General features: G+C 42.8%; 1 pseudogene; it reads right to left on the bottom strand.

Annotated features, from left to right (window-relative positions):
- Positions 1 to 5,044: 5,044 nt before the first annotated feature.
- LOC149999639 (glyceraldehyde-3-phosphate dehydrogenase pseudogene) lies at positions 5,045 to 10,459 on the bottom strand (annotated as a pseudogene).
- Positions 10,460 to 11,313: the final 854 nt, after the last annotated feature.

The following is an 11,313-nucleotide window of genomic DNA, read 5'->3' as shown; positions in this document are numbered from 1 at the left end:
CTAAGGTTCCCTTTTCTCTGCATCCTCGCTAGCACTTGTTTGTCTATTCATTGATGATGGCCATTCTGACTGGTGTAAAGCTGTATCTCATTATGGTTATTTGCATCTCTCTGATGGCTAGTGATGTTGAGCATCCTTTCATATGCCTATGGGCCCTCTGTATGTGCTTCTTGGAGAAGTCTCTTCAAGTCCTTTGCCCAATTTTTTATTGGGTTGTCTGTCTCCTTGGTGTTGAGACATAAAAGTTCTTTATATATTTTGGAGATCAATCACTTGTCTGAAGTATCATTGACAAATATGCAGGAAAAAGATATGAAAGAAGCGAAAAACTTTCATAACGAAAGGAACAAAACCACATACGAGACAGATGGTGAGGAATCCAGAGTTCATTTCAACAAACTGGAATATGGAGAAGGAACAAGCAGTCAACCAATGCAGCGAGAGGAAATGGCAAGCAACAATGAGAGGATCAGAAACCTCTGGGACAGCTATAAAAGGCCCAACATAAGAATCATTGGTTTGCCAGAGAATGAGGAAGATGAACTAGAACTTGAAAAATTGAGTGAAAATATAATAAAGGAGAACTTCCCAGACTTGGGGAAGGGAATAGACATGCAGGTCCAGGAAGCAAGGAGAGTTCCCAAGAGACTGGACCCAGGGAGAACCACTCCAAGACACATTATAATCAAAATGTCAAAAATTAAGGATAAAGAGAGAATCTTAAAAGCAGCAAGAGAGAAGAAAAGAATTATGTACAAAGGGGTCCCAATTAGACTATCAGCTGACTTCTCAAGGGAAACACTACAGGCAAGAAGGGACTGGCAAGAAATATTCAAAGTAATGAAAATCCAAAACCTACAACCACGAATACTCTATCCAGCGAAATTGTCGTTCAGAATAGAAGGACAGAGAAAGTGTTTCCAGGACAAAATAAAACTGAAAGAGTTCATTAGATCCAAACCACTGTTATATGAGATGTTAAAGGGACTGGTTTAAAAAACAGAAGCTAGGGAGATGAAACAAAGGCAAACGAAACAGGCAACGAGAGTGGAAAAGGAACTGTGGGTAAGGGAAGCATAGTGGGGGGAGGTCAACAGGGAGGGGGAGTGGGGAGAGGGAGGGAGACGATATAGGAATTGGGGATCATGGTAGGAGGGAATGGAATAGACGGAGAGAGATTGGGAGGAACTGTATGCACAACTAATGGACATAATCTAAAAGGGGGGGACAACTGGAGGGAGGGGGGCCACCGGGTGGAGGGGAGCAGAGGGAAGGGAAATTGGCACAAATGTAATATTTTAATCAATAAAACACATTAAATCTGAAAAAAAAAAAAAAAAAAAAGATCAACAAAATTGACAAACCTTTAGCCAGATGGACTAAGAAAAAAAAGAAAAGACTCAAATTACTATAACCAGAGTTGAAAGTGAGGATATTACTACTGAATCTACTTAAGTAAAAAGGATAATAGAGTAGTGTGAACAACCATATGCCAACAAACTAGGTAACCTACACAAAATAGACAAACTCCTAGAAGCACAAAACCTACCTAATACTGTATCATGAAGAAATAAACAGTAGATCTATAACTAGTAAGGAGACTGAATCAGTAACAAAAATCGCACAAAGAAAAGCCCAAGACCTGACAGTTTCACTGGTGAACTATACCAAACATTTAAAGAAGAACCAACAGTAATTAATCTTATTTTTATCTAAAAAATTGAAGAGGAAGCAACACTTCCTAACTCATTCTATGAGGCCCAAATTACCCTGATACAGCAAAGCCAGGCAAAGACTCTACAACAAAAGAGAAACACATACCAAATAACAAAATTTGATGCCAAAATCCTAAACAAAATACTTGTGAGCAGAATTCTGCAGTTTATTAAAGGAATTATACACCAAGAATAAAGATTTATTCCTAGAGTGCAAGGATAGTTCAACATAGAAACTTTGACAATATGATGTGCACATCAACAGAATGAAGAGGAAAAAAATTTTATTTAGAAAAAATATTTGCATGATAATCAGCATTAGAGCAGAGTGAAAAGATCCCTTTGTATTTCCCCTTCAAGTCACAAGTCATACAACTACAATTCAACAAAGGATCCTCTACTGAACACTCATACATGTGTGAGAGATCCATGGAGTGACACATCTGAAGGTGGGGATATCTGAACACACAAGGGAGAAGAGACAAGGGGGAGGACAGAGACGGGCCACAGATGCAGTCCAATTCTCGCAGATGCAGTCCAGTTCCTAGCATGGTCCCAGCTACCATGGTAGAAGTGGAGGAGTCATGCTGCAGCCCTTCCACAGTAGCCCAGAGAGTGGGAGGGGCAGACAGCATTGCCATCTGAGTAGCCATTTCCTTTTGTGACTAAACCCAGTGATGCGGCAAGAGCAAAGCCACATTCACAAACACCTCTGCTCACCCCTGACCCACCTATCTTGGCTAACCCTGACAGAGGCAGAACCTGGTAGAGGCAGCAGGGATGTCTTGAATAGCACAGGCCACTGGGAGCCACTAGTGACAAGAAGGCAGTTCTAGGAACTTGCAGTTCTGGAGCCCCACTGCTCACCACATCCCATCACAGGAGTGGCAAGCACCTTGAGAACAAGGTGGCCTGGACACGGGGACTCCCACCACTCCAGGGATTCCAGGGCATTTTCCACAATTGAGCCAACAATGCCCCACCAAGATCTCAGAGGTGACAGTAGTGCAGGTAAGAGAAAACAAAACTTTGTGCTATAGCACCATCTATTGGAAAATGAAAGATCTATTAATCTGCTGGATTGTTAAGAGCAAAATAGTACTTAAAAAAGGAGTTCACTCCTTCAGATCTGCAGGCAGAGAAGCAATCCACCAAAGTACCACGAATAACCAAGGTGAAAAAGCAGCTTGGAAAGAAAATGAAGAGTCTCCAGAAATCAAACTCAAAGACCTGGAAGACTGTGATATACCATATTTTTTGCTCCATAAGACACTTTTTTTCCCCCCAAAAGTGGGGGTGGAAATGTCTGTGCATCTGTCTTATGGAGTGAATATTGCGTCACAGACGATGATGTGTATTACCTGATCTGTCAGCGGTGGTGACAGCTGTTAGAAAAGGAAGCGGTGGGCCCACACCACATGAAACCCCTGGGGACACGTAAGTGCCCCACTTTACTGCTGAATCTCAGCGCGCCTGGTCAGTTGTCTGCCTCTGCCCATCACCCAGGATCTAGGTGAGTGCAAAGAGCTGCCTGACTCTCCCAGCTACAACTGCTGACCTGTGGAATCAGCTGAGGCTAATAATGAGTATGAGCCACAGTGCCAACTGCCAATTGTCTTTGACACTGGGTGGGGTCTGTGTCAGTAGAACCACCTCCAATCACCAATCACTGTGTGTTAAGCTCTGCCAATCACAAGAGGCAGATGGATAGAGCTGAAGTAACAATGTTCTTGTTTGGCTACTACTTGCTCCGTTAGATGCTACAACTGTCGCGTCTACCTCCATGCTGTTTCCAGTGCACATCAGATTTCTGTGTGAGGAGGTCAGCAGTAACTGGGCGAGCAGCCATAAATGCTGAAGTTTGTAGTATATAAAGGGAGTTAGGGTGGGGTCACTATTCTAGTAGTAAGAACACAGGCACTGAGGGGACTAAGGGGTATTACTAGCTGTAACAGCCACTGGGGGTAGTCTGCCAGAAACTGTAACTAGGATAGTGATATTCTCAGTGACTGTTTCAACTAGTGATACCTCTTAACTCTCTGTTATTAAAGACCCCATAAATTCTGACACTAGTGATGATGAGTTCTTGGGGTTCCCAGAAAACTAGAAGAGTACTTGAACCTTAAATTTTCTCCTCATTCGTTAATGTCAGTGATGATGGTTCTTAATAAGGCTGTTGACTGCTGTTTACTTACATGGTTGAAATATTATATTTTATTAAATATTTTAGTACACCAATTGGTTCAGAATATATTTTTTATTGTTTTCCTCCTCTAAACCTAGGTGCATCTTATGGTCAGGTGCATCTTATAGACTGAAAAATACAGTAAATGACAGAGAATTAAAGATGCCAGTTCTGAAAAAAATAATGATATGCAAGAAAACTCAAAAAGTAGTTCAGTGAGCTCAGGAGTAAAATCAACAAACAAAATAGTTTACCCAAAAGACAAAATATGAAAAAACAAATTCTGGGGCTGAAGAACTCAGTAAGTCAGGTGAAGAATTTATTAGAAAGCAGACCAGCTAAAAGTAGTGAGCTCGAGGATAGAAATCTAGAAATTTGTTGAGACATGTTTTGTGTCTTAACATGGTCTATCCTAGAAAATATTCTATGTGCATTTGAAAAGAATGTATATTCTGCTGCTTTGGGATGAAATGCTCTGAAGATATAGATTAAATCCATCTGATCTAGTGAATCATTTAAGGCCACTGTCTTATTGATTTTATGTCTGGATGATCTACCTATTGATGTCAATAGAGGTTTAAAATGCCCCACTATGACAGTTACAGTTGATCTCTCCCTTTGCATCTACCAATGTCTGCTTTGTATATTAGGTGCTCCTTTGTTGGGTTCATAAATGTTTTAATGATTTTATCTTCTTGTTGGAGTAATTCCTTTATCGCTGTGAAATGTCCTTCTTTGTCTCTTCTAGTCTTGGTTTTACCTTCTATTTTGTCTGAAATAGGTATTTCTACTCAGATGTTTTTGTTTCCATTTCAATGGAATATCTTTTTTCCATCTCATTACTTTTCACCCTTGTGTCCTGTGATCTGAAATGGGGCTCCTGTAGACAGCATACGTATGATTCATTTTCTTATTCATTCAGCCACCTTATGTTATTTTTTGTTTTTGTTTTATTTGGCTGGGTACAGTGAACTTTATTGATAGTACATGACAAAGTAGGGCTCCCCAATCCTTGTTCAGAGTCTGGGATGAAAACCGGAGGTCAGGAGATTCTCAGTGTGCTGGGGGGCTGATTTGGGGCAAGGACTCCCCAGCATCTGAGGACTTCTCTTCCTCTCACTGGGACTGTTGGTCCAGAGGGCTCTTACTCCTTGCAGGCCATGTAGACTATAAAGTCCACCACCCTGTGGCCAAATTCATTGTCATACCAGGAAGTAAGCTTGACAAAGTGATCGTTGAGGGCAATGCCAGCCCTAGCATGAGAGATGGAGGAGTGGGTGTCACTGTTAAAGTTGCAGGAGACAATCTTGTCCTCAGTAAAGCCCAAGATGCTCCTGAGGGAGCCCTCTGATGCCTGCTTCACCATTTTCTTGATGTCATTGTATTTGGCAGCTTTCTCTAGACATGAGGTCAGATCCACAACCAACACATTGGGGGTGGGAACACGGAAGGCCATGCCAGTGAGCTTCCTATTTCAGCTCAGTGATGATCTTGCCCACAGCCTTGGCAGCACCAGTAGAAGCACGGATGATGTTCTGGGCAGCCTCTCAGCCCTCACGCCACAGCTTCCCAGAGGGGCCATCCCTGGTCTTCTGGGTAACAGTGATGGCATGGACTGGTCATGAGTCCCTCCACAATGCCAAAAGTGTCATGGATGACCTTGGCCAGGGGTACCAAGCAGTTGGTGGTGTAGGAGGTATTGCTGAGTCTTGAGGGAGTTGTCATACTTGTCATGGTTCGCTCCCATTACAAACATGAGGGCGTCCACATAATAGGATAATGATCCTCTTGGCCCCACCCTTCAAGTGAGCCCCAGCCTTCTCCAAGGTGGTGAACATACCAGTGGACTCCACAACATATTCAGCACCAGCATCACCCCATTTGATGTAGGCACGATCTCACTCCTGGATGGACTTTTCACTTGATGACAAGCTTCCTGTTCTTAGCCTTGACTGTGCCTTTGAACTTGCCATGAGTAGAATCATACAGGGACATGTACAGCATGTAGTTGAGGTCAATGAAGGGGTTATCAATAATGACAGTATCGACTCTGCTGGAGTTAAAAGCAGCCCTGGTGACCAGGCACCCAATACAGCCAAATCCATTCACTCTGACTTCCACTGTCGTGTCTCAGGGTTGTGGCTGGCACTGTGCAGGAAGACGCAACTGCCAGTCAAACAGAGGAGAAGGGAGCCAGCTACCCTATGTCTTTTGATTAAAACATTTAGTTCACTTGCATTTAAGGTAATTATTGGTAGGTATATAGTTATGCCATTTTACTATTCATATTTTTAAAATCTTTTCCCCCCTTTTTAAGAAGTCCTTTTCATATTTCTTGTAATACTGGTCTAGTCATGACAAACCTCTTTAACTTTTTCTTGTCTGGGAAGCTCTTTATCTCTCCTTCAGTTTTAAGTGACAGCCTTGCTGGGTTAGAGTAATCTTGATTATAGGTCATTGCTTTTCAACACTTTGAATATTTCATGCCAGTCCCTTCTGGCCTGCAAAGTTCTTGTTGGGAAATCAGCTGACAGTCTCATGGGAGCTCCCTTGTACATAACTACTTTTCTCTTGCTGCTTCTAAGATTCTCTCTTTGACTTTAACCTTTGATATTTTAATTATGATGTGTCTTGGTGTGGGCCGCTTTGGGTTCATCTTGTTTGGGAGTCTGAAATACCTGGACTCGTATGTCTAATTTCTTCATCAGGTTAGGGAACTTCTCAGTCATTATTTCTTCATATAGGTTTTCAGTGCCTTGCCCCCTCTTCTCCTTCTGCTACACCTATGACGTTAATATTACTACACTTGATGTTGCCCAGGAGGCTCCCTAAAATATTCTCATTTTTAAAATTCTCTTTTGGTTATTGCTGTTACAATTTTGTGTTTTCCACTACTTTGTCTTCCAAATTGCTGATTTGATCCTCTGCTTCATCTAATCTGCTATTGACTCCACCTAATGTATTCTCTCTTTTTTTTTTTTTTTTTTTGGTGAAAAGAAAAAGAATTGTTTATTTAACAGTTATATAGATTTAGTTATTTGCGGATTTCTGTTATTAAGTCTTATGCTCTTTAAAACACCCACAAACACATATCCTTGCCTCCCCCCCTTCCAAACCAGGCTAGTTTTAGGAAAGTCACAGAAACCGTTTCCCTACTTTCCCAACACAGTTCAGCTTTACCAGCAGCTGCCAATCATTCAATCCTGATTGGGGAGGTCCTTTCTGTGCTGTGGTGCCCTCCAGCTCCCAATGCAGAACCACCTGGATTCTCAGGCTCCTTGCAAACTGCCTTCTTCCTGCAAACCGCGCGGATCTTCTCTCCTCAAAACCGTATGGCGAGAGCCTCTTAAAGCAGCCTGGAGACCCCTTCTCCAAGCCACATGGAGAAGGCCCCTTCACCAAGCCACGTGGAGGGAGCACACGAGAGAGCGAGAGCGAGCGCGTGAGCGTGCCAGAGAGAGAGTCAGAGCACCAGAGCCAGAGTGCGAATGAGAGCCTGAGTCCGAGAGCGAGAGAGTCAGAGCGCCAGAGCGAGAGCACGAGCCAGAGAGCGAGAGTCCCAGAGTGAGAGCACGAGCGAGAGCCAGAGAGAGTCTCCACCTAATGTATTCTTAATTTGTTATTATAGTCTTCATTTTTGACCAGTTCTTTTTAATGGTTTCTATCTATGTGTAAGTCCTCATCAAGTTAATCTATTCTTCCTATAAGTTCTTGAGCATCTTTATAGCCAGTGTTTCAAATTCTGTATCTGGTAGATTGCATGCCTTAATTTCATTGAACTCTTTCTGGAGTTCTGTCTTGTTCTTTCACTTGGGATGCATTTCTTTGTCTCCTCATTTTGACTGCCTCCGTATTTGTTTCAGTGTATTAGGTAGATCTGCTACATCTTCTAGTCTTGGTAGGGTAGCTTTATGTAGTAGGTGTCCTGAGGGATTCAATGACAGTGTCATTCTGAGCCAGGTGCTCCAAGTGTAACTTATGTAACTTGTGTATGCCTTTCTGTTGTGGTTGAGCCTTGATTGCTATTGGCACATCCATGGGTCAAATTTACTTTCAGGACAGGCAGTGGCTGTAGTACATGAGCTGCTTTGTAGGGATAACTTCATTGAGCAAGATTTGCTTTGGCTGGGCTCTGGTGCATGTGGAGTCCATCCTTTGAGATTGTCATTTGTGGAGCTAGTTGCTCCGAAGGCTGCCACTGGGTGTGTTGGTACTGGGGCCTCTTGGATAGGGCTCTGGTGCAGGCCAAGGTTAGCCATTGCCCATACCTGGTACATGACCACCAAGTAGGATCTACAAAGTGATTTGCAATTAGCAGCTTCCTATGCTGTGTTGGCAGGTGCCTGGGAGAGTATACTGCGCACTGAGGCTGCTTGCCACTCCTGCCAGGACTGGGGTCACTTACCAAATGTAGGGGATGACAAGGTCAGCTGCTGCTTTTTTGCTGTTTGTGGTCCTTCGATAGATTTTAGGAAAAATCTGTAGCATGAGCTGAGGCCAGCTACTTGTAAGGAACAGCTGCTAAAAGAGAATCAGGCCGATGTGCAAGCTGAGTGGAATGGGGTCTCAGAGAAACCCCCAGTGTGGGGCAGGGTTAGCTAGACTGATGGAGACCCAGATTTGGTGCATGCAGGCCTCAACAATGACACCTACCAGCACTTCTGTCCAGAGAATTGTCTCTCCATTTCCTTAAGCCAGACAATACAGTTCTTTCCTTATGTCCCAGGTGCTTTTCAAGTTGCTGCCCCATCTTTCAAGCTTTGGGTGTCTGTGAGTGAGTCAGTGCTCAGCTCCTTTAAGAGGAATGCCTGGGCTCAGTGGGTTGGGCACCGTCCTGCAAACCAAAAGGCTCCCAGTTTGATTCCCGGTCAGGGCACATGCCTGGGTTGCAGCCCAGGTCCCTGGTTGGGGGCTTGTGAGAGGCAACCAGTTGATGTTTTTCTCCTTCTCTTTCTTCTCCACTTTCCCTCTCTTTAAAAATCAATCAATTCATCTTAAAAAAAAAAAAAAAAAAAAAAAAAAGGAATGCCTGGGACTCCAGAAGCCCTCCATCTCACCTGAACAGAATGCCTATTGATTTCCACAGCCAGATGTTTTAGGGACTCCTCTTCCTGGTACTGGGGGTCTGTGCTGGAGAACCCAGACTGAATATGGGAACCCTTGCTCCTCAGGGAAAATCTTCACAGCTAAGATATCCCTCCCTATTCTTAACCACCACACCAGGTTGTGGGGACAGCCCACTTCACATTTCCACCCCTCCTACCAATATTGACTTAGCTCCTTCCTTATAGCCTTAGTTATAGTTTCTGTTCAGCTAGTCTTTAGGTGGTTTACAATGATGGTTATTCTATATTTTGGTTGTAATTTTTGTGTGGTCATGAGAGGTGAGCACGGCATTTACCTACTATGCCATCTTGACCTGCCATCCTTAGTTATGAATTCTTATCAATAATACCAAATGCATATAAGTTTATGGAATATTTTTATTCAGGTAATCTATATTTAAATTTTGTCATTACTATAACTTGTAATACCTGAATGAGTAAAATCATGATTTTATTAATTAATGTTCTCTAGCCAGACCATTAGGATCACACCTGTGATCTAAGAAACTGTAAGGCATTGGTTTGGAGCACTGGAGATGATACTCCTGTGCAGGAACATAGGGTGTGTTAGTAAGGACATATTATGAAATGACTTCTGGACATATTTTGATGTATGTCCAGCATTTGGACTTGTATTAGATGGCTTGAGTGAATATCCCTTTATTCTGAATTAGATGCTGTCAGAATGTAAAAAATCTTATGATTGGATATCTTAACTGTTCTTATCTAGAAGCAGAGTAAATTGTGCCTAAAAGTAATTAGAAAAGAGACACCACCCACATCACAAGAATTGGTGGGTTTTTGCCATTTTTGTGATATGGATTCTGTGCCATATTTAGCCTTTTAAAGACATGACCATAACATGCTTTTCCTTTGTCTTGACTCATCAGGGAATTGCATCTGTGATGGTTGGGTGAAGTGGTTTCTGTTCAATGTGAAAAAAATCACAGCCCAGCAGTGAGTGTCAGGCTAGCTGCCAGTGGTCTGATTCTCATTACTCTATAAACACTATATCTTACTGTGTATTAAGCACTGCTTTAAATACTTTATATAAGGTAACTAAGTTAAGATACAAGGTTGGGCAAAAATACCTTTACAATTGTTCTTATGAAAAATAATAGAATAAATAACAGTACAAGGATGAACTTTCAAGTACTCACAACTGTAAAGCTACCTTTGCCACACCCTTTATATAAATATTCCTCCCTCACCAATCTCCATAACATACATATTTTATTATCTCCTTGGATGTGTTAACTGATGACTATAAATATAGGTAGCTCCTCAAAATAAACAATTCCCATATGGATCACGATTCAAATTGAGCCTTTCTCAGAATCCACACTCATTATCTGATGCTAAATTCTGAGCATCCCTCATATGCTTTATACTTTAGGCTCAGAAAAATTGATTATTCTTCACACTAATCAGAGCCACTGCAGGCACTTGCCCATGGGTCCTTGCATTCTGCTATCAACCTGCTTGTTCACACCTGCTCCCTTGACATCCCCCCAGTGTCACCCCTATTTTGCATATATTACATCTGTATAGGTCCTAGTGTAAAAGCCCATTTTCCAGAAACAAGATGGTGGCATAGGCAGACATGGCTCGCCTCTTCACACAACTGCATCAAAATTACAACTAAAATACAGAACCCTTAACCAGAATTGTCAAAAATTGAGTTGAATGGAAGTCTGACAACTACAGAATTAAAGAAGCCACATCCATCCAGATATGTAGGAGGGACACAAACGTGGAATGGGCTGGTCCCAATGGGCTGGTTGGGGATAAAAATTCAGGAGGGATATTTCAGAAGTGAGGAGTCCCAGCCCCACACCAGGACCCCCAGCCCAGAGTTCCAGTGCCAGGAGGATAAATCCCCAAAACTTCTGCCTGCAAAAACCAGCGGGGATTGAATCAGTGAAAGAAACTGCTGGAGTCCCAAGCAGTTACTCTTAAAGAACTCACACGCAGACTCACCTGTTCAGACTTGCTCCATCTGGGCTCTGGCACAGGTATTGAAGCTTGAGGGGTACCAGTTGTATACAGGGAGATACTGAAATGTCTGACATTGGAGTGAATGGAGGCCATTGTCTCTTTTCTGGGCCCTCCTCCCATAGAGCCAGCAGGCTGGTGCCCTGTCTGAGACTCCATCAGCCTGGATAACTTGTTTGACCTGCCTTAGACATCCCGAGACTCCACGCCACACAACTTACGGACTCACCCAACCTGCTTTTCCATATGAATGGCTGATCTTGGCTCATGCCTCACAACTTCCTAAATCCTATCAAACAAGCAACAGCTGGCC

The sequence above is a fragment of the Furipterus horrens genome, unplaced genomic scaffold (assembly GCF_987537825.1).
Source record: "Furipterus horrens unplaced genomic scaffold, mFurHor1.1.pri manual_scaffold_10, whole genome shotgun sequence".
NCBI classification, from domain to species: domain Eukaryota; kingdom Metazoa; phylum Chordata; class Mammalia; order Chiroptera; family Furipteridae; genus Furipterus; species Furipterus horrens.
The sequence above is the reverse complement of the archived record's forward strand: the minus strand, read 5'-3'. Positions and strand labels throughout refer to the sequence as shown.